General features: G+C 39.2%; 1 protein-coding gene across 3 annotated transcripts in view; it reads right to left on the bottom strand.

Annotated features, from left to right (window-relative positions):
* Positions 1–21,615, bottom strand: part of ARHGAP24 (Rho GTPase activating protein 24) — a 635,760-nt gene that overhangs the window by 204,724 nt on the left and 409,421 nt on the right. The window lies entirely within an intron of this gene.

The following is a 21,615-nucleotide window of genomic DNA, read 5'->3' as shown; positions in this document are numbered from 1 at the left end:
TCTCACTTTAACTGAGATCCAGGGGCCCTGATGATGCACTGAGATTTCCCATAAACTTCCATTATCCCAGACTTCATTCTCTGGGTTTCATGTACACCATGAGGTTTACAACATTTTAACTAAGTTAGGTACTCCGTATGAAATTTCAGATATAGTTTACCACAAAATACCTATATTTTAACAAGTTTAAACAGTATGCTAAAGATCCTAAAAATAATTATTTGTTGCTTATAAGCTATGTGCAAAATGGCACTGAGATATAACAAAAATAGGATGATGTTTTGGCCCCCAAAGAAATGTCTAAGCTAGCTAGTGATATTTTTTAAAAATGTGAAACCATTAATAATGGAGACTATATAAACACTGGATAGCAGCACATGTTTTGGAGTCATATAAACCAGAGACTACACCTTGTCACAAACCTCAGTATCCACATCTGTAAATTGGACCCAATCAAAAAACCTACTTTAATGGCATCATTGTGAAATTTATGTAATATTTCTTTGCCTGGTAAAGAGTAGGCATCAGTGAATTAAGTCAACATGCATTTATATCTCTCTATATCTATATGTATACACATGCACATACTTTTCATTATCATCTTTTCTCCTACACCCACAGTAGTTTGGTAATTCAGTTATTTACTCAATTCAGAAATGCAGATTTTCTGTTCCATTAGTGAGTGAATCAATCTCAAGCTTAGCTAAATAGGCAGGCTGAGTTCCTCAGTATTCCTTTTCTTTATTTCCTCCTCCTCCCACTCTCTTGGGCCCTCCCTCATTTTCTCCCAGTTTCTATGCTTCACGATCTGAGAGAGACATCATTGCTCTCTCAGCTCAATGACTGTCAATCTCACGATCTGAGAGAGACATCATTGCTCTCTCAGCTCAATGACTGTCTATCTCTTCTAGGAGAAAGCAGACTACTGGGTCAGCTGCCAGCTTCTGCCTCCAAAGCTGAGGACAATTGCCCACTCTGTGCCCTGGTGACCAAATCCTGCCAACTGGTGGCAGATGGCGTCTTCCCCACAGACCCTCTAGGAGTCACATGGCATTTGGCCTGTTCCCTCCACCCAACTTTTCCACTCCCTCCCCCATGTTGGCAAATAGAACATAGACTTTTAAACACTGTCATGTTTTCCATAATCCCCTCAATGGAAATGAGAGTTTTTAAAGAGCAGATCTTTTCAGTTGGTTTGGTCTTTGAACTACAAAATCATTACACGTGGAATGATGTCTGCTGCCCTTATAACATGTGACCACCACATAAAACATGAAGGCAAAGCACCAGGGCCTGCAAAAGAAGTTATCTCCTTGGGACAATTCTTTCTACTCCTACATTCATGTGAGGGAGCTGTGAGTTTGTAAAAACTCTGCACCAAAATGTCACTAGGCACTGCAACAGATCCAGTTTCCTTCTCTGCTTTCAGTTTCAGTGTCACTGCCCTTCTTCCTATTCCCAGGGAGGAAAATGGCCCACATCTGGGTGACAAAGGCAATTCTTCGCCACAGTGCTTGCAACCATGTACCAGGTATCTGGCATTCCCGCCTGTCTCTGAGCCACACACACACCCAATCCAACAAAACTGAAACTGACAAAATAAATAAGTCATACTCAGACAGCAAGAAGCTTCACACATTTAATGACACCACTTTCAAACTGTCTGCATTCAGGGATATTTCCGAAAATGAAAACAAAAGCCGGTGTTTTTTTGTTTTTTTTTAATGATATTTTTCTTTACTTCTGAGTCATTTAATAAGATATCACTGTAGACGTTCTCCAAGAAGTCCTCGTCCTTTTCCTAATGACGAAAGCCATCCTAGCGCCATCTTCAGCCTGATCCCGATACTGTTTTCTGTCATCTCTCCTGTCCTGCCTAGAGGGACACACGCATCACCTGTGTGATGCTAAAGGGAGAAAACCCTCCTGTTAGTGTCTAGTCTCCCAGCTCCTTCTGAAAGAATCGCAAAATGCTTCTGTGAAAGGGCTCTGCCGTTTTACCAGCTGGTGACCTTGGACAAGTGATTTCACCTTGAAGCTTCCTCTTCTTTGTAAAATTCAGAGAAAAATAGCAAGCACCTTCTAGCACCATTAAGTTCAACAAGAATCCAAACATAATGACCAGAATAAATGCTCAAAAAAGTTAGCTGTTGCTCTCGCTGTCTTGTGCCTGGGGTATCTGCGTTTCTCGGGGAGCGTGGGGCTGGCAAGGAGCAGCTGCAGGTGGTTTATGTTTGAAAATACCTCTGAACAGAGGATAACAGTGGGTGAGGTGGGCGCTCATCTCCTGATAAATGAAGCCATGGGCTAAAAATATGAGAAGAATGACGTCTTCCTCCACTCTCTCAACATGAAAGAAAGAGGAGCAAGAGGAGGGAAAGGAAGATGATGGTAATTTGATTAATTGTTTATCATGTGCCAACTATGAGCTGAGCACACAGAATACAACAGTGAATAAAACAGGAATCAAAAGTTAAAGTCATTAAGTTCCAAATGTAAAGCCCTGTGACAGAGATGAACAAGATGACTCACAAAGAATATCAGACTGGAGGAAGCTACTTTCATCAGGAGGTCTCCTCTGAGAAGATATTTCAATTGAGAGTTGAATGATAAGAAATAGAAACAAACCAACCAACCAAAAACTGGGGCGAGAGCATTACAAGGCGGGGGGTCCAACATGCACGAAAGGCTTCACATCTGAAAACTCTGGGGGCTCTCATGAACTATAATGCAAGCCAGTGTGGCTGGAGCATGGGGAGCAAGGGGTGACAGGTGGGGGTGTGGTCCAGCAGGGCTGTGAGTGGTCCCTGGAGTCTGGATGATATGCTAAGTGCAGTGGAGCTGTTGAAGCCGTCATACAGCCAGTGATGTGGTTTAGCTTATTATAAAATGATCTTTCCGGAATTTTGGGAGAGAACAGGGTTGAGAAAGCTAGGAGAGAGTGATATGGCCTAGATAAGAATGAAAAAGAAGTGATGGAGAGAAGAAGACAGAGTGGGGATTGGAAGTACAGTCAGCACCCCTGGCTGATGGGCTGGATGTCAAGGGTGAGGAAGACAGAGGATTTAAAGCTTACACCCTGAGTTAGGGAAGGTCCTGAGTTTTTCATTCAATTAAATGCAGACTGGCAACCTGGGGAAGGACATACAGGGAGAAGACCAAGCAGACTCAAATTATCAAGACTCAGGGTGCTGGGGAGGCGGAGAGAAGAGGTCAGGCAAGAGGAGAGCAAGCAGGGAGCCCAATACTTCCCCCAGCTGGAAGCTGGAAGAGGACCAGTGGCCACATTAAGAGAAGCAATTAACAGAGCAAGCCAGGTGAGGCATAGTCTCTAAATGCCCCTTTTATTTTCAAAGCTTTAATTACATCAAAAGGCAATCCGCGGTGATCCCTCACGAGAGCTGGAGCACCCTCCCTGGGGCTAACGTAGACAGCAGGCAGCAGACAAGAGAAGGACTGCAAATTAAAGAATGAGGCTTTTTAAGAAACATGCTTGGTCTTGTGCTATCTGCAGCTGGCTCAACCAGAGGGAGAAAAACCTCATAACTTAAAACAATAAAAACAGTGCCAAAACAATCCAATGGGGGGAAAAAGCCCTTTTCAACACAGGGTGCTAAGAACAACTGGATAGCTACATTAAAAAAAAAAAAGTTGGACCTCTTCTTTACACCATATACAAAAAAAAACTCAATACACCTAAACATAAGAGTAAATTATAATAAATTCTAGGAAGACAGCTTAGGAATAGAACTTCATGATCTGATTTAGGCAAAGTCTTCTTAGATATGATACAAAATGACCAAAGACAAAAATACATAAGTTGGATGTCATCAAAATTTAGAAGTCCTGTGCTTCAAGAACACTGTCAAGAAAGTAGAAGGACAACCCAATGGAATGGGAGAAAATATTTGCAAATCATATATCTGATAAGAAACTTGTATCCAGATCACATAAAGATCTCTTACAACGCAACAACAAAAACCAGTCAGGTAACTATAGAAAAATAGGCAAAAAATTTAAACAGATATTTCTCAAAGACATACATATGGCCAGAGCATACACACAGAGCTCAGCATCACTAGCCAGCAGGGAAATGGGAATCAAATGCGAGAGATCACTTCATCTCCACCTATATTTGATTAATTGTTTACAGTGTGCCAATTATAAACTAAAAAGTGGTGAGGATATGGGGAAACCCCATCGAGGTTGAAATATTGTGGATACTGAGGTTGAATATTAAGGATACTGAAACCCTCAAATATTGCTAGTGGAAATGTAACATCATTCGGTCACTTTGGAAAACAGTCTGGCAGTCACTCAAAATGTTAAACATAGAGTTACAGACCTTGCAATTTCACTCCCAGGAATATACCCAAAAGAACTGAAATATACATCCACACAAAAACTTGTACATGAATGCCCACAGCAGCATTATCCATAATAGCAAAAAACTGGAAGAAAAGCAAAATATTCACCAACAGATTAAGGAATAAATAAAAGTGATATCTCCATACAATGAAATATTACTCATAACATGGATAAACCTTGAAAATGTGCTAAGTGAAAGAAACCATTTATAAAGACCACATACTGTCTAATTCCATTCATATGAAATGTCTCAAATAGGCAAACCTATACAGATAGAAAGTAGGTTAATGGTTGGCTGATGTTTGAAGCTTGGCTGAAATGGGACTGAGGAATGGGTATGAGGTTTATTACTTGGGGTAATGAACAAGTTCTAGAATTGATTGTGGTGGTAATTGCACAACTCTGTGAATATACTAAAAACCACTGAACTGTAGGCTTAAACGCGTGAATTGTATGGTACATGAATTCTACCTGAACAAAGTTGTTAAAATCAAACTTTTTCTGACAGGATAGTTATAAAACTAGAAGTCAGTTAATATGGTTGCCCACACAGAAATTAATATCAAATAATATATACCTTTAAACAAGCACTCAATTTTGTCAACTTACACTGATTTGTCTCCTTTCAAGGTCAATACTCAAGGAACATTGTCCTCTGCACTGAAACTTTCCTAACAATAAATAGTTGGCATAACAAGACGGCTCAACATTACACTGTTGGATAAACGTGACCTCCTCATACTTCTTCCTGCTGTATGGTGTTTTAATGACTTTTGGTCAATTTCCTGAAGTAATTTTCCATGCAATTATTTGCCATCTTAGTTTTAATATATTTATATACGTGGCCTTCGAAAACTACTGAAAAGACTACAGAGTTTTTCCTGTCACTCCGTACCTTGCCTCCATGGTGACACTGAACAGCACTCTGACAACGTATGTGTATGGGGCAGGTTAGGGGAGGGAAGGCTTCCTGGTTCTCCACCTGTCTCGGGACACAGCTGTCACACTACAGTCCTGGCCGCTCAACAGGTGGGCACAGGTGAGGCCCCCATCCCCTACAGCAGATGGGTAACAGGTAAGAGCAATAGACAAACCAACTCAAATACTGCTGTTTAAAGGAAGTGTCTCTTCAAAATCTAGCCCCAACATCCAATACTAATTTAGCCAGGAGAATTTTTAATGCCAAATATGGAAACAGTTTCCTATTAGCTAATGATACATAAAACTAACAAGAAATTTTCATCAATAAAATATATTGCTAGTTAACTACAGATACCATGTTTCAGTGATCTAAAAAAAAAAAATCTCACAATATTTTTACTAGAAGACAAAATTCTAATTTCTCTGATCATTTTCTATTTCTCACCTAAATGAACCAACTCAGAAAACTTGGATCTCTCTCTGTCACAAACTTAATCCTGTGATCTTGGAAAGCTCCTTAATCTTTTGAACCTAACTTCACCATAAGAAAAAACAATATTTAACTCATAATGATGGCCAAAAATAAGCAAAATAATGCATATAAAGGGCCTAATATGATACTTAGCACTTAAAGTACATCAAATAATAGGTATTATGATAATGACTGTACTACTAAAGTCAAGCAGACGAGGAGTAGTCTTGCCCCTTAAACTTGAGAAATCAAGGAAATTTAGTATTAATACAATCAAACAGAATATGGAAGAGTAGAAAGACTACTCAACAGGGAATGTGGGCATTTATACAAGGTTGGCCACAATAACGTCTCTGGGAGCCATAGTCCTCATCTGAAAAATGAGCACAATAATCTTTAAGTTTCCTTACAACTCATAAAATAAGAGAAAGAGATTTACTGAATTTCATTTTCCTTACAATATTCTCTACAGTATCTTTTCACTTTCATTTCAGATTCAGACTGATTTCTTTAGAAGCCAATTCATGTTTGGAATAGGAAGATGGAAACAATAATAGCAAATCACACAAACACTAGTGAGCTAATCTTTTAATGGATTTAAATCTATAATCTTGGTAATATAAAAAAGCCACATTCACTCATCCCCTGGTTATAAAAAACACTTTAAAACAGTCTGGAGTTTACATGATTGAACAAAACTTGCAAAGCCTCAAAACGCAAGGGATCTTATCTGATGTGGGTTCCAGGTCTCCCAAAAGTGGAAATAAGATGCCAGTTCTCCTATTGCTGTTCTAGCCACACCTAAGAACAGATATTCATCCTTCACTGAAGATGTTGATCTTTATAATTTCTGCCGTGTGAGATACCTCCTATATACTGTATTGGACAGATATTGAGAAATGTCAAGGGCTTTATTGTTCTTCTTTACTGTCATTTTTATAAAATAAAAAATAAATTAACTAATTTGGACCACAGATTTAGTTCAAACAATCCTTCAAGTTTTTTTAAAACTTCTTTACTATTGTTTCTATAAAATATTTCTTTATTGCTATTCTTTCCTGTTATTTTTATAAAATTAAAAAATTAACTCTAATTTGGACCACCTTTTTAGTGCAAACAGTCCTTTCAAAAGTAGAATATATTATGTACGTTGTGAAGGAGACTTTTATTTTAAATCTTGTTGAGATTCTAAAAAAACATTATAATCTCCCATTTGATGTTGGGGTGGGTTTTTCTTTTTTCTTTTTTTCTTTTTTTTTTTTTTTTTTGCAGTTAAAGATAAAATCTAATGTTATTAGGTGAATTTTAGGTCCTATTTAAAAGCAATTTTTAATACTAATTTGCCCAAGGAATCCTAAAGATTCAAGATTTGCTGGAAGAGTAGGACTCTACTTGTTAATTGCTTCAGATATATACTGGACTTGTGGGAGCTCCGGCCCAACATGCAGTTTATTCACACAGACATCAGTGTCTTCTGTAACAGAGGCCAAGTGCTGTGTCTGAGCCATCTTCTTTCCTTTCACTGTGGACCCTTTACTCTGACCCTTTCAGTACAACTTCTTTACATTGTTGGTGGTTGTCAATATGACAGGCTCTTTTATCTTTTCAAATAAGTAACCTAAAGGTAAATATGAACTTGCTAAGGCTATAGAAGTCAGAGCACACAAAGCTTCAAATTTAAATATTAAAAATGAGACCTCTCGATTAGTCTGAAGAGCAAGGAGGTGATAATACTGCACTTTGAAGAAGACAGTGCTTTCAGCCACTATGAACATACTAAGCCATCGTGCCTGGCTCTTTCTGCGTAATTCTGTCAGTAACCAATAAACTGAGCATACGACCTGTCTCCCATGCACGATTAGTCCCTTCACCAGCAGTCCTGTCCGGAGGACATTTATGCCCTTGAGGCTTTGTGTGCCAGAAAACTAATGAGTAGGTACCGCCAGCTCCCAGGAAGTGCAGGAGACATTCATCTCAAAAGAAGCAGCAATCAAATTCACTGGGGTCCACAGTTAACAATAATGAGCTGGGCAGAATGAGTGAGTTTAATCTTTGGTTTCCAGCTCATACTGACGGAGAAGGGTCATGTATGGTTCTGATCTGGATTTTCAGCGTTTAGAGAGGGAAGGGAACACAACTGCATAAAAGAAATCCAGTTTTTACACAGATCATCCTGTTCTTTTTCCACTGAGTCCATCCACACGATTTGATTTTCACACATCACATCAAGTAGGGGAGAAAATGATGGAGAATGATGGTACCAAGACTTATTACTGGATTCCAATACATTAGAAATAATGAGGTGCCCTTAAAGAAAGAAGAGTTGAGGACAAGTTTGACACATATATGATGGGAGACTAATGGGACTAATTTATGTTCATTTGGGTGATGCTAGCTTGCACACATTGACATATGCAGTCTCCTCTAGAAATGTCATGGTGTAACATTCACTTCACTGATGAGGAAATGGATACCACAGGGATTAGAGGATTTGCCTAAGAGATATAGCAGGAGCAGGAGTCCCATTTTACCTACCTACTAGTTCTGTGAGTGCTGGACTGCTGCATAAAAGGACTTGATCAGGGTTTTCCAAAGAGTTCAGTGGAATTCTACCTCTAAGGGATGTTCTCTGGGATGATAAACCACAGCTGCTTGAGGATGAGAGCTTGGCACATAATATCTGGCTCTTCATTGATTCTTATTAGATGTCGCTGAGCTAAACCAAACTTTGAGTTTGAATTGGGTAACAGAATTAGTGTTACACTCAAGGCTCCTAATTATCAACCCAAGGATCTACCCGTTTCTATATTACACTGATTTCCTGTGTCTCTCTGCCCCCATCTTTTTCCCCCTTCCTTCCAAATTCCTCCATCCTTTCCTTTCCTTTCCTTCCTTCCTTCCTTCTTTCACAAATATTTATTGAATGGCTATGACATGTTGGGCAATTTTCTATGTGCTAGAAAAATATGATAATGCAAAAGCAGAAATCTAGCTCTCATGGAACTTACATTTTTGTGAGAGAGATGTAAATTATTTATACAAGAAATATAGGCCATGGGTGTTCAATGGTGGGTTAAGACAGACTAGGAGAAAGAATTAAGCGCAGGTTCCCTGAAGAAGTAACAAATTAGGCACTATGTGAGAAGTGAGTAGGGGTGGTCTTATGAATCTTGGAATAAGGGGGGAGGAACAATTTTTTTTAAATGAGAACAGCACACATAAAGGTTCTGTGGCTAGAGTAAAGAGTGACGCTTTTGAGAAACTGAAAGAAAGCCAGTGTGCTTATTGTTCAGAGAGCAAGGGGGAAGATGAAACACACTGGATGGTCTATGTGGGGGCCTGTGGGTTGTGGTAAGATTTTTTTCAAATAGGAGATGACTTGATTGGATTTGAATATCAAAAACATCACTCTGTATAAGGGAACTCTCTATACTTTCTGCACAATTAAAAAAAATAAATCTAAAGCTTCTCTAAAGAATAAACATTATTAAAAATATCACCCTGGCTACAGAGTTTGAGATAAAAGAGAGCGATGGGAAGGGCAGAGTCTGTGCATGAGCCAGGAGAATATTAGACCTCCAGGACAAAGAAGACCAGACACAGAGCCCAAGGTCCCCCTGTCATGAAGAGGTTAAGGAGACAAGGAGGAACAAGCAATGGTGACTGAAAAGACATGGGCAGCGAAATAGGAAGAAAACCAGGAATGTGTGGTGTCCTTGAAGCCAAGTGAAGAATGTATATCAAGAAAGAGGTGATGATCCACTGTTAAATGGTCTCACCAGGCACTTATTATGAGGGCTGAAACGTAGTCACTGCATTCAGGAAGAGTAGAGGACACTGATGACAATAATAAGGAGAAGTCAACAGACTTATATATATAAGACAATAATAAGAATAATGTGTAGTAGGGTGGGGGACACATGGGTTGAGGCACAGACAGGAATGGGGGAGAGTACAGTATAGAGTACAGAGCAATTCTGTTGCAAAAAGAGGCAAAACATACGAGGTGATGGCTAGTGGGACGAGTATGGTCAAGAGATGATTTTTTAAAATCAGAGGAAAAATAGCATGATTGTATGCTCATATTTTTAAAACTTTAGTATGCATGAGATTAGTTTGCTTTTTTAAATAAAAATGCCAGTTCCCAGGCTACCCTTGTGAGCCCATGGGTATAATCCAACATAGAAGACAAAGCTAAAAAAAAAAGAAGAAGAAGAAGACAAAGCTATGTAACAAGATGCAAATAGTACAATCAATAGATTATGGCTGGCTCTTGAAAAAGTGGGTGTGGATGGAATTCCTTGACAGATGCAAGACTGGATTTGGGGAGAAAAAGGGAGCATTTCTCTGTTGTAAACAGAGGACAAAATGGCAGTTGTGAGTAGTTTCATATATTTGGTATCAAGAAATTGAGGTAATTTCCATAAAATTCAGTTGGCAGTAAGGTTATCTATGGGAGAGAGACTGAACAAAAATAAAATACAAAATAAATCAACTATTCAAATAAGAATTGATTTATGTCAGTTATATCCCTATTGAAATGAGTTGTCTTTCAAAGAACCCATTATGACAAATCACAGTCCCTAGATTAGAGCCAAATAGCCCCCAAGCACAGTTCTGTCATTATCTCCCCTGTGATTCCTGTAAGCAAGTGACACATCAGAAACAGTGAGTCATGAGAAAGACAATGTGACTGGTGCTGAAGAAACGAACCCTACATCATGTCATGCCCCGGCGCTAATCGTTTTCCAGAAGCCTTAATTGCCTGTCTTGATACTCTTTGCTCCTCTCCACCCTGAATAACAAGTGGGTTATTTACTACGGAAAGCTTGGACAACTGGATGAGATCTATCAGGGACTCCTTTTGGCTTTCTCCCCCTGACTAGACACATCCCAGTAGGGTTCCATGCATTAGTGTACCACTTTTGGAAAGGAGTTTGCTCCCAAATAAAATTTAGCCTTGACTTTAAAAAAAAAAAAAGCCCAAAGACACTAACAACGACTCAAGGCTAGATGTCTAGTCTGTTTCCTGTAGGCAAAGTGTTAGAAGCAAGCAACAAAAAAACAAACCTAGGAACCAAGTTAAAGAGAGTTGTAAATCCAAGGACAATTGGCAGGAAAGAGTAGCTAGATACAAAATATTTGTTCTCTCTCAGGGCAGCCTCCATTTCTATTTCACATGTTTTCTGTTAATACTTTGGTTGGTAAATCACACAGGTTTTCCAATGTTTATGAAAGAATTGAGCAGAATTCTGGGTTGTGGCTTGGTGGACATGAGGTGGGAAGCCCCATAAAAAGACCGGCAGGACCCCTAGGCAGGGCTGCTGCTCTCCTCCCAGCACCATCCGGTTCCCTGGCCAGGGAGCTCTATCTCACTTTCTGCCTCTAAAGTGGCTAACTTACACCTAAAATTCTATTGGTTCCCTGAGCTCATTTTTGATTGGTTATTTCCTTCACCCCTGATTGGGTATTACTCTCACTTCTGATTGGTCCACTTCCCTAACTTCTGATTGGTCCATTTGTAGCACTTCATTTGCATGGAGCTCACTCCTGATTGGTTATTTCTCTCACTCCTGATTGGTCTGTTTCTACAAAGCTTATTCCTGGTTGGTCAACTTCTGTTATACTTTATTTGCATATGATGTTGCAAAGGATAAAATTGGCAGCCTATAAAAGGCCTGTGTAAACCTACAGACAGGGTCCAGAGCTTGGAGTGTTGAGTCCTGTGGGCCCGCTGATGTAGTAAACCTGAGTTCTCCAACTCTCGGAGTGCTGCTTGGTCTCTTGCCTGGATCCAGGTTGCTGTCACAACTGAGCTGTAACACATTTTTCCGCAACAGACATACAGTATGGTTTGCATTTCTGCTTATTTCCTTAAGGAGTATAGCATAGGGCTCAAGCAGTAAAAAGTAAACATGAGGAAAAGTTTGCCACATAAAAAGAGAAGCCTCTGGAAGAACAGTGATGTCTCATCTCCGTTTTTCACTCTGTAATGGGTTGAGCCACGTTCTTCTGAAATACGTATGTTGAAGTCCTAACCTCTAACACCTCAGAATCTGACCCTACTTGGAAACAGAGTTTTAAAGAGGTATTTAAGTTCAAATGAGGCCATCAGGGTAGGTCCTAATCCTATATTACTTGTGTCTTTATAGAAAGAAAACTTAGGACACACACAGAGGGAAGACCATGTGAAGACGCAGGGAGAAGGCAGTCAACTGCAAGGTAAGGAGAGAGCTCTCAGAAGAAACCGACATTGCTGGCACCTTGATCTCGGACTCCTGGCCTCCAGACCATGAGAAAATAAACGTCTGTTGTTTGAGCCCTCCAGTCTGTGGCAATTTGTAATGGCAGCTCTAGCAGACTGCTAATCACTCTTTCTACTCACCCCTATTTTTTGTTATGGACACACAAAAGTTTAGTTTAAAAATACCACTGGGTCAAGTAAGAGTTCATGGGAAAACCTTCCGTATGGGACCAGCAGATCCCTAAACCAACATCACTTCATGATAACAATCCTCTAAAGTTGGTGAGGCCTATTAGACCCAGAGCCGACTGGTGCAATTTGAATATAATAAGTTTGAATTTTGGTTTATTACTCTGATGTTTGAAATATAAGCATTTGATTAGCATTGAGCTGTGTATTTTCACCAAATTAACTGATTGCCTTTGTGAGGGCAGCCTGGTGTCTGAATCCTGCCAAGTTTCCTAAGGATCAAGGCCCCTCCAAGATGGCCCCACAGAAGGAACAGCCAAACGGCCACCTCTGCAGGACAGTGAAGATCAGCAGGACACACAGGAATCACACTGTGTGTCCTTGGGACATCCCCTCTTCTTACCCTATTAGTACCCTTTTCTGGTTTCAGAACTTTCTCCATGCTTTTAATAATATATATTATTGGGTTACAGATGGTCCTTGAGGTTTCACTTCTTGAAACATTCAGGACCACTTCAGCTCAGTTTTATATTAAAAATGAAAAGAAAAAAAAAAGAAAAATGAAAAAGGCTTTCCTGGTTCCCTGAGAGTCGGCACAGGACTTAGTGATCTGCCAGCTTCCTTGCTGCAAGCTTATTTCCCAGCCCTAATTATCAGCAGCTGTTCTGCAGCGGCCTCATTCTCCTTCTTCTGATATATTGTGTTTCCTGTAAAGTATGATTTCTCTTTCTCATTCCCATATCATTTCTAACCTACAGTGGTTCTCCCCATTGGCCATTGCCTCATTCAAACACACTCCTTCCCTGGCTCAGATACAGCTCAAAGAAGCCCTAAGCACAGAAAAAGACCTGCCTGGAGAAACTCTCTTTTCCTCAGAACAGCTACCAACATTTGTTTAGCACTGTACTGTTTTCTGAGCTTGGTTGGATTGCAAAGCCATTTTCAATTATTGGATAAAAAAGACAGGTGAGCACAAACAGCCCGAGAGTGCATAATTAAAACCATGCCACAGAAAACACTGAGGAGGGAGGGATCACATTCATGCCAGCAGAAAACTTGTTAACAAACAGCTTCTGTCGTCGAAGTACTAAAAGACACTATTGGTCTTTGTGGTCATGAAAGACTGAAGGATGAGGCAAAGCAAACTGCTTTTTAAAGAGTGCAGTGTCTGTGAAGTTAATAAATCTCCAGCCTCCAGTCTCCTGAGACATTGAGACAAAGAGCTACGATCAAATTAAATAATTCAGAGCTGCAAGGCTCTTTCCATTTTGGCTAATCCAATGCCATCATTCCCTAGAAGATAAAAACGGAGGTCTAGTTTATTCATTGATTCAATAAATGTGCACCGAGCACAGACTACGTGACAGTCACTCTGCTAGGTGCTAGCGATGGAAGTATCAATTCTGTTCTCAAGAGTATCAAATCTGACAGAGAAGGAAGAGAATACAGACAACACAAGAGATGTGAGTCTTGAGAAGAGAGGAAGGAAATGCTGAACACACTAACTTTTAAACCTGTAGCCTCATTTCTTCATTTGTCATCCTTATTTTTCTCAACTCTTGGATACTTGAACTCCATGGGATCTAGAGAATAAACCTATCCATATTCTTACTGGTGGAAGGAGGCTGTCGCATGCGGTGGTTTTGTGGGTTCAGATGAGTGTGAAGCCTGATTTTAGCATTTATCGGGAATGGGAATTTGCACCACTGTTGACCAGTAAGGAGAACGGCACGTAACACAAGTGTATTCATATTGCATGAACTGTTGTATATAAAGTCTGGCATACATTAATACAGGGCCTGACACACATTTAGTATCTCTAAAAAATTATGAGTTTTTTTTATACTGAAGTTAAAGGAAGACTGGTGGGTTAGGAGTGGATGTTGATAAATAAGTGGTGGGGGGAATAAACTACTCCTCTGAGAAAATAAGTTAGTGTGCTTTACCAGTAAACAAAGTATTGCTATTTGATGTGAGAGACAGAGCTTTAAGATGCTAATGTATATCATGAAAAGGAATTTCGGAGAAACTTCAGGCTTATTTGATCTTGCAAGGGATGCTTCCATCTCAGAATATTCATGAAGATCTTCTTGAGCTCATATGGGCTGAACAAAGCGCGGGAAATGTTTTTCATGCTAGGCACACCTGATCTCCTATTAATGGTATTCATTTCCGTAAAAGTCACATCACACACTCCAGCTCTGGTCAGCATCTAGGGTTCTAAATGAGCTAAGGTCGAATTTAGAGAAAATTTCAGTGTGGTCACTAAACATTTTTGGATTCATCATGATTGGGGGGAAAAGTATTATTTAGAGATAGAGCTTCTAAATAAAAATGTTGGCAAACAGCTCCTGAATCATGGTTCTGAGGTCGTGGGTAATGCCGCGGCCTGGGGAGACAGGCTGTCTCAGAGTTCTAATTCTGGCTCTGGTGGCACCAGGGAGGATTAGTGATTTATAATAGTATCTTCTCCTCCTTTTCATAGGTTTGCTTTTTTTACCTAGAACAAGGGTTGCAAGCTATGTCCCATGGGCCAAATCCAGCTCACTGTCTATTTTTTACATTTTTAAGTGATTGGAAAAAAAATCAAAAGAGGAACAATATTTCTTGATATTTGAAAATTATATGAAATCCAGATTTTGGTGTCCATTAATAAAGCTTTATTGGAACACAGCCATAACGTTTGTTTATGCTACAATCGCAGAGTCGAACAGTTGCAACAGAGATGGTATGACCTGCAAAGCCTAAAATACTAACTCTCTGGTTCTTTCTGGAAAATATTTTCTGACCCCTGATCTAGCATATAGGATGAATGATAGAGCTGAATGTGAATGATGAACACGCCTACCAGTACTGTAAGGGAACCCTCCTTGTACGGACACTTCTCCTAAGGGGGATCTTATGATCGGTTTAAAAATGCTCCAGATGTCTTTTGGTTGACATGTAGTAGCCAGAATTTCAAGAGAGTACAACTTTTTTAAATGCTCTTTGTACCATTTTAATAGCCTCTTTTAAATGTATATTTTAAGGCATTTTAAGTAGGAAAGGAATTTTGAAGCAAACAACTCAAATACTTTCTTTCTATAAAAGAATACATAGCAGCTAAAACATGCTGATTTTCAATGCATTTGTTTAAGTCATGTTCACAACTACTTGTGTATATAGTATTATGTTTTCATACCATAAACAATTCCTACTCACATTCTCTAAATGATTTGCACACATTAACTAAGCAAAGAAAAAAAAAATACAAGCTTCAGGGCTGCCTACAGACTTAGGCAGACAAAAAAAGGGATTGTCCTAGTTGCCTTTGGGTAACAAATATAATTACATGGAGTTTAAGTTACAGTACTAACACAAAAGGGAAAAAAATTAAGATAAAGAGAGTGTTGTAAAACTAAATGCCTTGGCAGCATATTTAACTAGTGATCAAGAAAAAGACCAACTTATATGCTAAAACATATTAAAAGATCCCCACATTTTCATAAAAAGTAGTTACCAAATATTGGTTTACATGTTCAAATGACGGCAAATTAACTTATCCAATGACATTATTTGATCATCCTAGAAGGGGTGCAAATACAGACATGGATGATAAACTTTCTGCAAATGTCACATAATTATCTCAAAAACTCAAAAATTGGCTACGCTTTTTTCTTCTCAGAGACATCCATGAATGTCTCTCAGAACTATCTGTTTCTCAGATGGGTTGTTAGATAGCACAGCTGCACTGACCAGCTGAGTAGGTTCAAGTTTTGGTAAATTAAAAATGTTACAGCCTCCAGAGCCATGAAGTGTTTTATCCAAAAAAGCTCTTTTGTAAATATACAAAATAGGTCTCAGAATTACACAATCACAGAACCAGGAAAAAAAAAAAAAACCCACAACTGAATCAGAGAGGTAAAAGTCAAAAACCAACTACCAGTACATCACATAGTTACAAATAATAGAAAAAATTTTCATGTTTATGCACGTATGTATGTAGATGAAATAGATGACATACAGGAACATAGAGATAACTAGCTAAATACAGAGATGGAGATAGGAAGATAGGTAGACACTAGTGATGGTCCCTAAATCTGAACTACAGTTCTGAAGCTGCAATGCACAACTGGGTTTCAGGGAATCTCTGAAGCCCCTAAAAGTGTCTGCAATTTTGGTAGGTATATGCATTTGGGGGGAGGGGGGCAAAAAGATCAATAATGCACTTGTTGGATTCTCTAGGCACCCATGTTTTCTAACTTTTCAAGTAGCTCTTGAAAACCCTTCTAGAAAATAATTGGAATGGAAACATTTTTTATTAAAATTTATAGAAGTAATATGTAATTGTCTGAGGATATTATTAACCATTAGTCTATTCCTGGCTAATGGTGAGATAAACGACACCACCTCCTTTTTTTGAAGGGTTTTATTTCATTTCCAGGAAGATGAAAATCACTTTAAATTACCCTTAAAATTTTCTCTTTTTTTTATTCCCATATCTGTCATCCCCTTTTTCTTGTGCTCATCTCTTCTTTCCTTTTTCTGGGGGAAGGAAGAGGATAAGAAAACCTCCAAGTTTATTATTGATTTTGGTCACTGGGCCGAGATGGGACTTTGAGAGTCTGGGGTGTTTGTAATTGCCCTTGAAACACACAAGCTCTCTGCTTGGATAATGCTTGTTCAGGTCAGTGGACTGACTCCCAGAAAGGAACAGTATTGGTGTGCTTGTTGGTGGTCAACCAGTGAGTGATAACTTAGCCAATTGTGGAGGGTGTCTGTGAAGAAGTGAGCACAGTTTCAGCAGTGTGAGTTCCTCCAGGAAGAGAACTGAACCCTGGCACGTAATAGTTATCTGTAGGAAGAAGTGACAGGTCCAGATTCTTCCTTCGGCATCGCTATTTACGCAGAAGCAGAAAGCCGACAAGGGTGGTTTTCTCCCTGCTTTTTCATCACGGTGTAGTTGTGCCTTAGAACACACATTCAGGAGAACTCAAAATGAGCATCTTTACCCAGTGCCTATTGTTTATGATAGATTTAAACATGTAAGTAGTTGAATGTCAATGAAAATGCCTATTCTCACCTCAAGTGCCCAAACTCTCATTCTTAATGGATGAGCTAAGAAGAGATACAAGTCAATCCATTTCAATGGCTACTTATAAAAATAGTTCACATGTTCATGTTTCAGAAACTAGGTTCCAGCCTCTAATACTGTTATCTCATATTTTAAGCCAGAATATATATATACATATGTAAATAAAGTTTAATATATGTATACATATATATATTTAAGTTTATTTTGATTTCCTGAAACTTTAATTTGAAAAGGTAAGCCAGTGTAAATAATATATATATATTATAAATATATATAGACACATACATTCACTAGCTAGTGCTAGCTGTTTGACCTTGATCAATTTCTTCTCTGTGCCTCAGTTTCCTTATCTGAAAATGGAAATAACAACATAGGTGAGGATGAAATAATAAGGAAAGGATTAAATTAAGTGATACATTCAAAGATCCTGGGACATTGTCTGGGATACAGAAAGCTAGCTACAGCTTTGTAGATACTGTAATGGGTATTTTGATGCTCTGTCTAGATCCCAGAGGCTGGTGTATGGGCAGCTGATGGCTCACAGAGGCCCTGTGGAACCTGTTCTCCATGGCAACATGGAGCTGCTTCACATGAGTTCATTTGTCTCTGACCGTCCCCCCAGTCAATGACTAGATTCGCTGATGCCAGGAAACAGAGACCTGCTCCCTCAGGTTAGAACACCTCTAAGAAGCAGCCCAGCTCCAGAGCTCCTGGGCGTCTCAGCTGAGACCTTAGCTGTAACTGGTCACGAGCTAGCTTCTCCTTCTGCCTGAGGCTGCCTTCCCCACCTCCTTAGAGATGAGGTATCTCCAGAGAGCACTCTCCAGTAACACTCGAACGTAACTTTCCATCACAGCGTGTAACACTGGAATCCAATCTAACATTACAAATAGATATAAAAGTTGGCTTTTCATTATCCTGAAATTGCCATTAAGGCCTAAATCTGAAGAAAAAAGTGCTACAAACTCACATTCTATGTTGAAAACCAAAAAACTAAAAAACAAAAAAAACGATGGAGGCTGTGCCTGGCCACTTCCCTGTAGGGCTTGTGGAGAAAATGTGCTTCAGAGAAGGAACCCAAATGCCATCTCCCTGCCCCTAACTATTATAAGAGGAAGCCTAGAAAAGAGGAGGTGTCATTTGAATGTAACAGTTTTCATGATAAACACTATTTTTTGAGGGGAAAGAAAAGAATGTCTCTCAACCATCAGAACAAGTCAGGGAAGCACAAGGGAGCCTCTCATCCGTTTTGAAGTGGGCTAGAACTGTCACCCAGCCCTTCTCCAAAATGAAGACTCACATGAATTGTGGAGCCACTGAAGCTGCCGGTCTGAAGCTCATACTTCATGGAGAAAGGGGCACGACGGCCAAGCTGAGGGGCAGGGACAGTGAAGCAGCCTGCATTACCCTTCCTTGACCGGCAGGGCACATGAGTTTCCGGGTAGGTGAATAAGCACAAAGAAAGCAGCTGGTCTTTGAGCCGTTTTGATGGTGTCCCATCTACCAGGACCGTGCCCAGGGAGGGAGATCCTACCGTGTGAAGTGCATTTCCAATTCCAGGACATTAAAAAAATCTCCAACTGTGCCCTGTGAGAGAGTCAGCACATGGAGAGGAATGTGATAACCAGCGTTAAGGGGCTTCACCCCAGCAGCAGCTGCTCTGTAGGGAGATCCCCACCTTCTTCCATCTTTCTCTTGGCATCAATAGCACAGAGGAAAGCAGAGAAGTAGGAAAGAGGAAGTGAGGCGTTTTCCTCCACTTTAGCCACTAGAGCCACAAAGAAGTCTTTGATGCACCGGTGGGGGAGGTGGAAAGATCCTACACAGCAGGAAATAAGTGCTCCACATAGCCAGGTCGGGAGTAGTTACTGCCAACAATAAACCCATTTCATATGGTTGAGTTTCCTTCATAAACCTGGTAAACATATACACTTCAGTAAGCACTCCTCGGCACCTTGCGTTATACTGACCTAGGTGGTAGGGATAATAGTAATGAAAGGAAAGATGTGGTTCCTAACTATATAAAGTACATGCTCCCTTGTCTCTTTTGCCTGTCTCTGTCTCCAAAGCACTACTTCTTTTTCTCCCTCTGGCATACTATTCTTCTAAAAAAAAGCTAAGACATCACCATTCCATCAATTACTCTATGTTTTTTAACATCACAAGGGAAACATGCACAGAACACATTTTGAGAAGCAAAGAAACCAACTGCATTTTCTTTCTTCAAGCACTATACATGAAAGGTCTGCCAACATTCCTTTCTCAACCACATTTCCCAAAAGCTTAGCACTTGGCCATAAAAGTTCACTCCAGTCTAAAATTTGGCATGTCTGACAGCAAAGTGTTCAAATTTGCCAATTTGGCTATCTTCTTTTTAAATAACAAGCAGATAAATAGGAAAAAAAACGAATGAAATGCTATAAACTATGACATTATTCAGAGAGACAATTCATTTCATGGGATAGTAGTCTATAAGAAATTAACCCTAAATTATGGTATTGTGTTTTTTTTTTCAGATAGATTTTTACAAAAGCCTAAAACTTGCATAGAACTGTAATACACAAACAAATGCAATTAAGTAATATACAAAGACTTGAAACTTTCAATTCTATTGAAAAAAATCTTGGTTTTTCTTTCAAATTTACAAGATTATTACTTAATTTCATAGAACATTTCAGACTAAAGTGAAATAAAAAATGAGACAAAGCCAAAACTCCAACCTCAATAGCATATATGGATAAATTTCAAAAGTATATAGGTGCTAAAGATATATATATATAAATATATGTATAAATATATATATATACATAAATCTACACACACACTCATATACAAATATGCATGTATATATGGCGCTAGAATATTTGGCAGAGAACTTTCTGAAGGCATTTGCCATTTTTCCTGGAAATCATCATAGGAAGGTAAAATTAAAGGATTTAATCTTATTCATTGATATATCTTGAGTAGTTGAGTTGAGGTATTTGTCCATAAATATACTATCATGTTGGATATGTAAGTATCATTTGCAGGATGGTTTTCAGAAGTGGTGTTAGAGAGAATTCTAGAGAAAGCCAATGTGGAATAGGTATGTGTTATGAGAATCTGCTGCCTGGCAGGCCTGCAGAAGGTTCTATACAAGGCATTGACCACATCTCTCCAATCCTTTCTGACTCCTACACTTTCTGACAAATGAATACACTCTTGCGACTTTTCAGATTCCCCACGTCAAACTATCACACGATTGGAATAATTAGAAAATATTATCTTGTAATTCTCATTTGCAAAGATAAATCAAGTGTCACGCTAGCCCTAAGTAATCCTGATTCTGCAAAAATTGGTTCAAATTATGTGATACTGATCCTCACATTCTCATACAAATACAGAAGCATTTGCCTGCAAATTCCATTCCATCCTAATGTTAGGGACACACCAGTAAAGCCCCAGCGACCAAGATTAATGGCACAAACACTGGATTCTTAAGGCAGCCAGAGTGTTTTTCCAACTCTCTCTTTAAGGAAGCATTTGGCATCGTTCTCTTGTCACTCTATAAAATGACTCAGGATTATAAAACCTAATTTAGAAGCTACTACATATTGTGTTAATGATTCTGGAAGCATCTTTTCCAATGAGCTATGGGTACAGTATGTTTATTTCCCTAATTAATGCAGCCAACCTAATTTTCTTGAGAAAAAAAATTATTTGAAAGGACAGCCTTCAGATTCCACATCCCACAGTCTTAAACTCCTTAAGCTTTGCTCATCAAAAGCCATCATGTCATATGCACTGCATGTGAAATGCATACCCTAGAACAGCAACCTTGGAGGGAAAGTTTTGTGACTTTGTGGGCATGAAGATACAGCTCTTTCTAGAACAGCCTTGACAATATTCATATATATGTATGTATTAGAACATTTTCACCAAAATGTGAAATCTCGACACATTTAGTAGATTGCATGGGGAAGTAGACCTTTAGTATTATCGAAGATAAAGAATCAAACCTGTCAGTGTAATACCATGCTCATTTCAAAGCTGACAGGCCTAATGTTTGAGAATAAATAGTGAAAGAAATTTCCTCTACTGGTACTTCAAAGACTTTGCAACATCTGGACTTTGGTTCCATACAAGGTATTCCACTAAGAAGCAAGTATAAAAAGATTTTAATAGGGCAAGCAAGGTTCAGGTTTCTTACAATATGTTCTCCCTGGGGGGAATCAAATCACACAATGCATCTGACTAACCTTTCTGCACTTCAGCTGCATTAATTAACATTTAGTCATGGATTCCATTGTGAGCCAGATGAACTCAGAGCTACAGCTGTTTTCATTGAGAGGGAGAAATGCTTTCACA

The sequence above is a fragment of the Camelus dromedarius genome, chromosome 1 (assembly GCF_036321535.1).
Source record: "Camelus dromedarius isolate mCamDro1 chromosome 1, mCamDro1.pat, whole genome shotgun sequence".
NCBI classification, from domain to species: Eukaryota; Metazoa; Chordata; class Mammalia; order Artiodactyla; family Camelidae; genus Camelus; species Camelus dromedarius.
The sequence above is the reverse complement of the archived record's forward strand: the minus strand, read 5'-3'. Positions and strand labels throughout refer to the sequence as shown.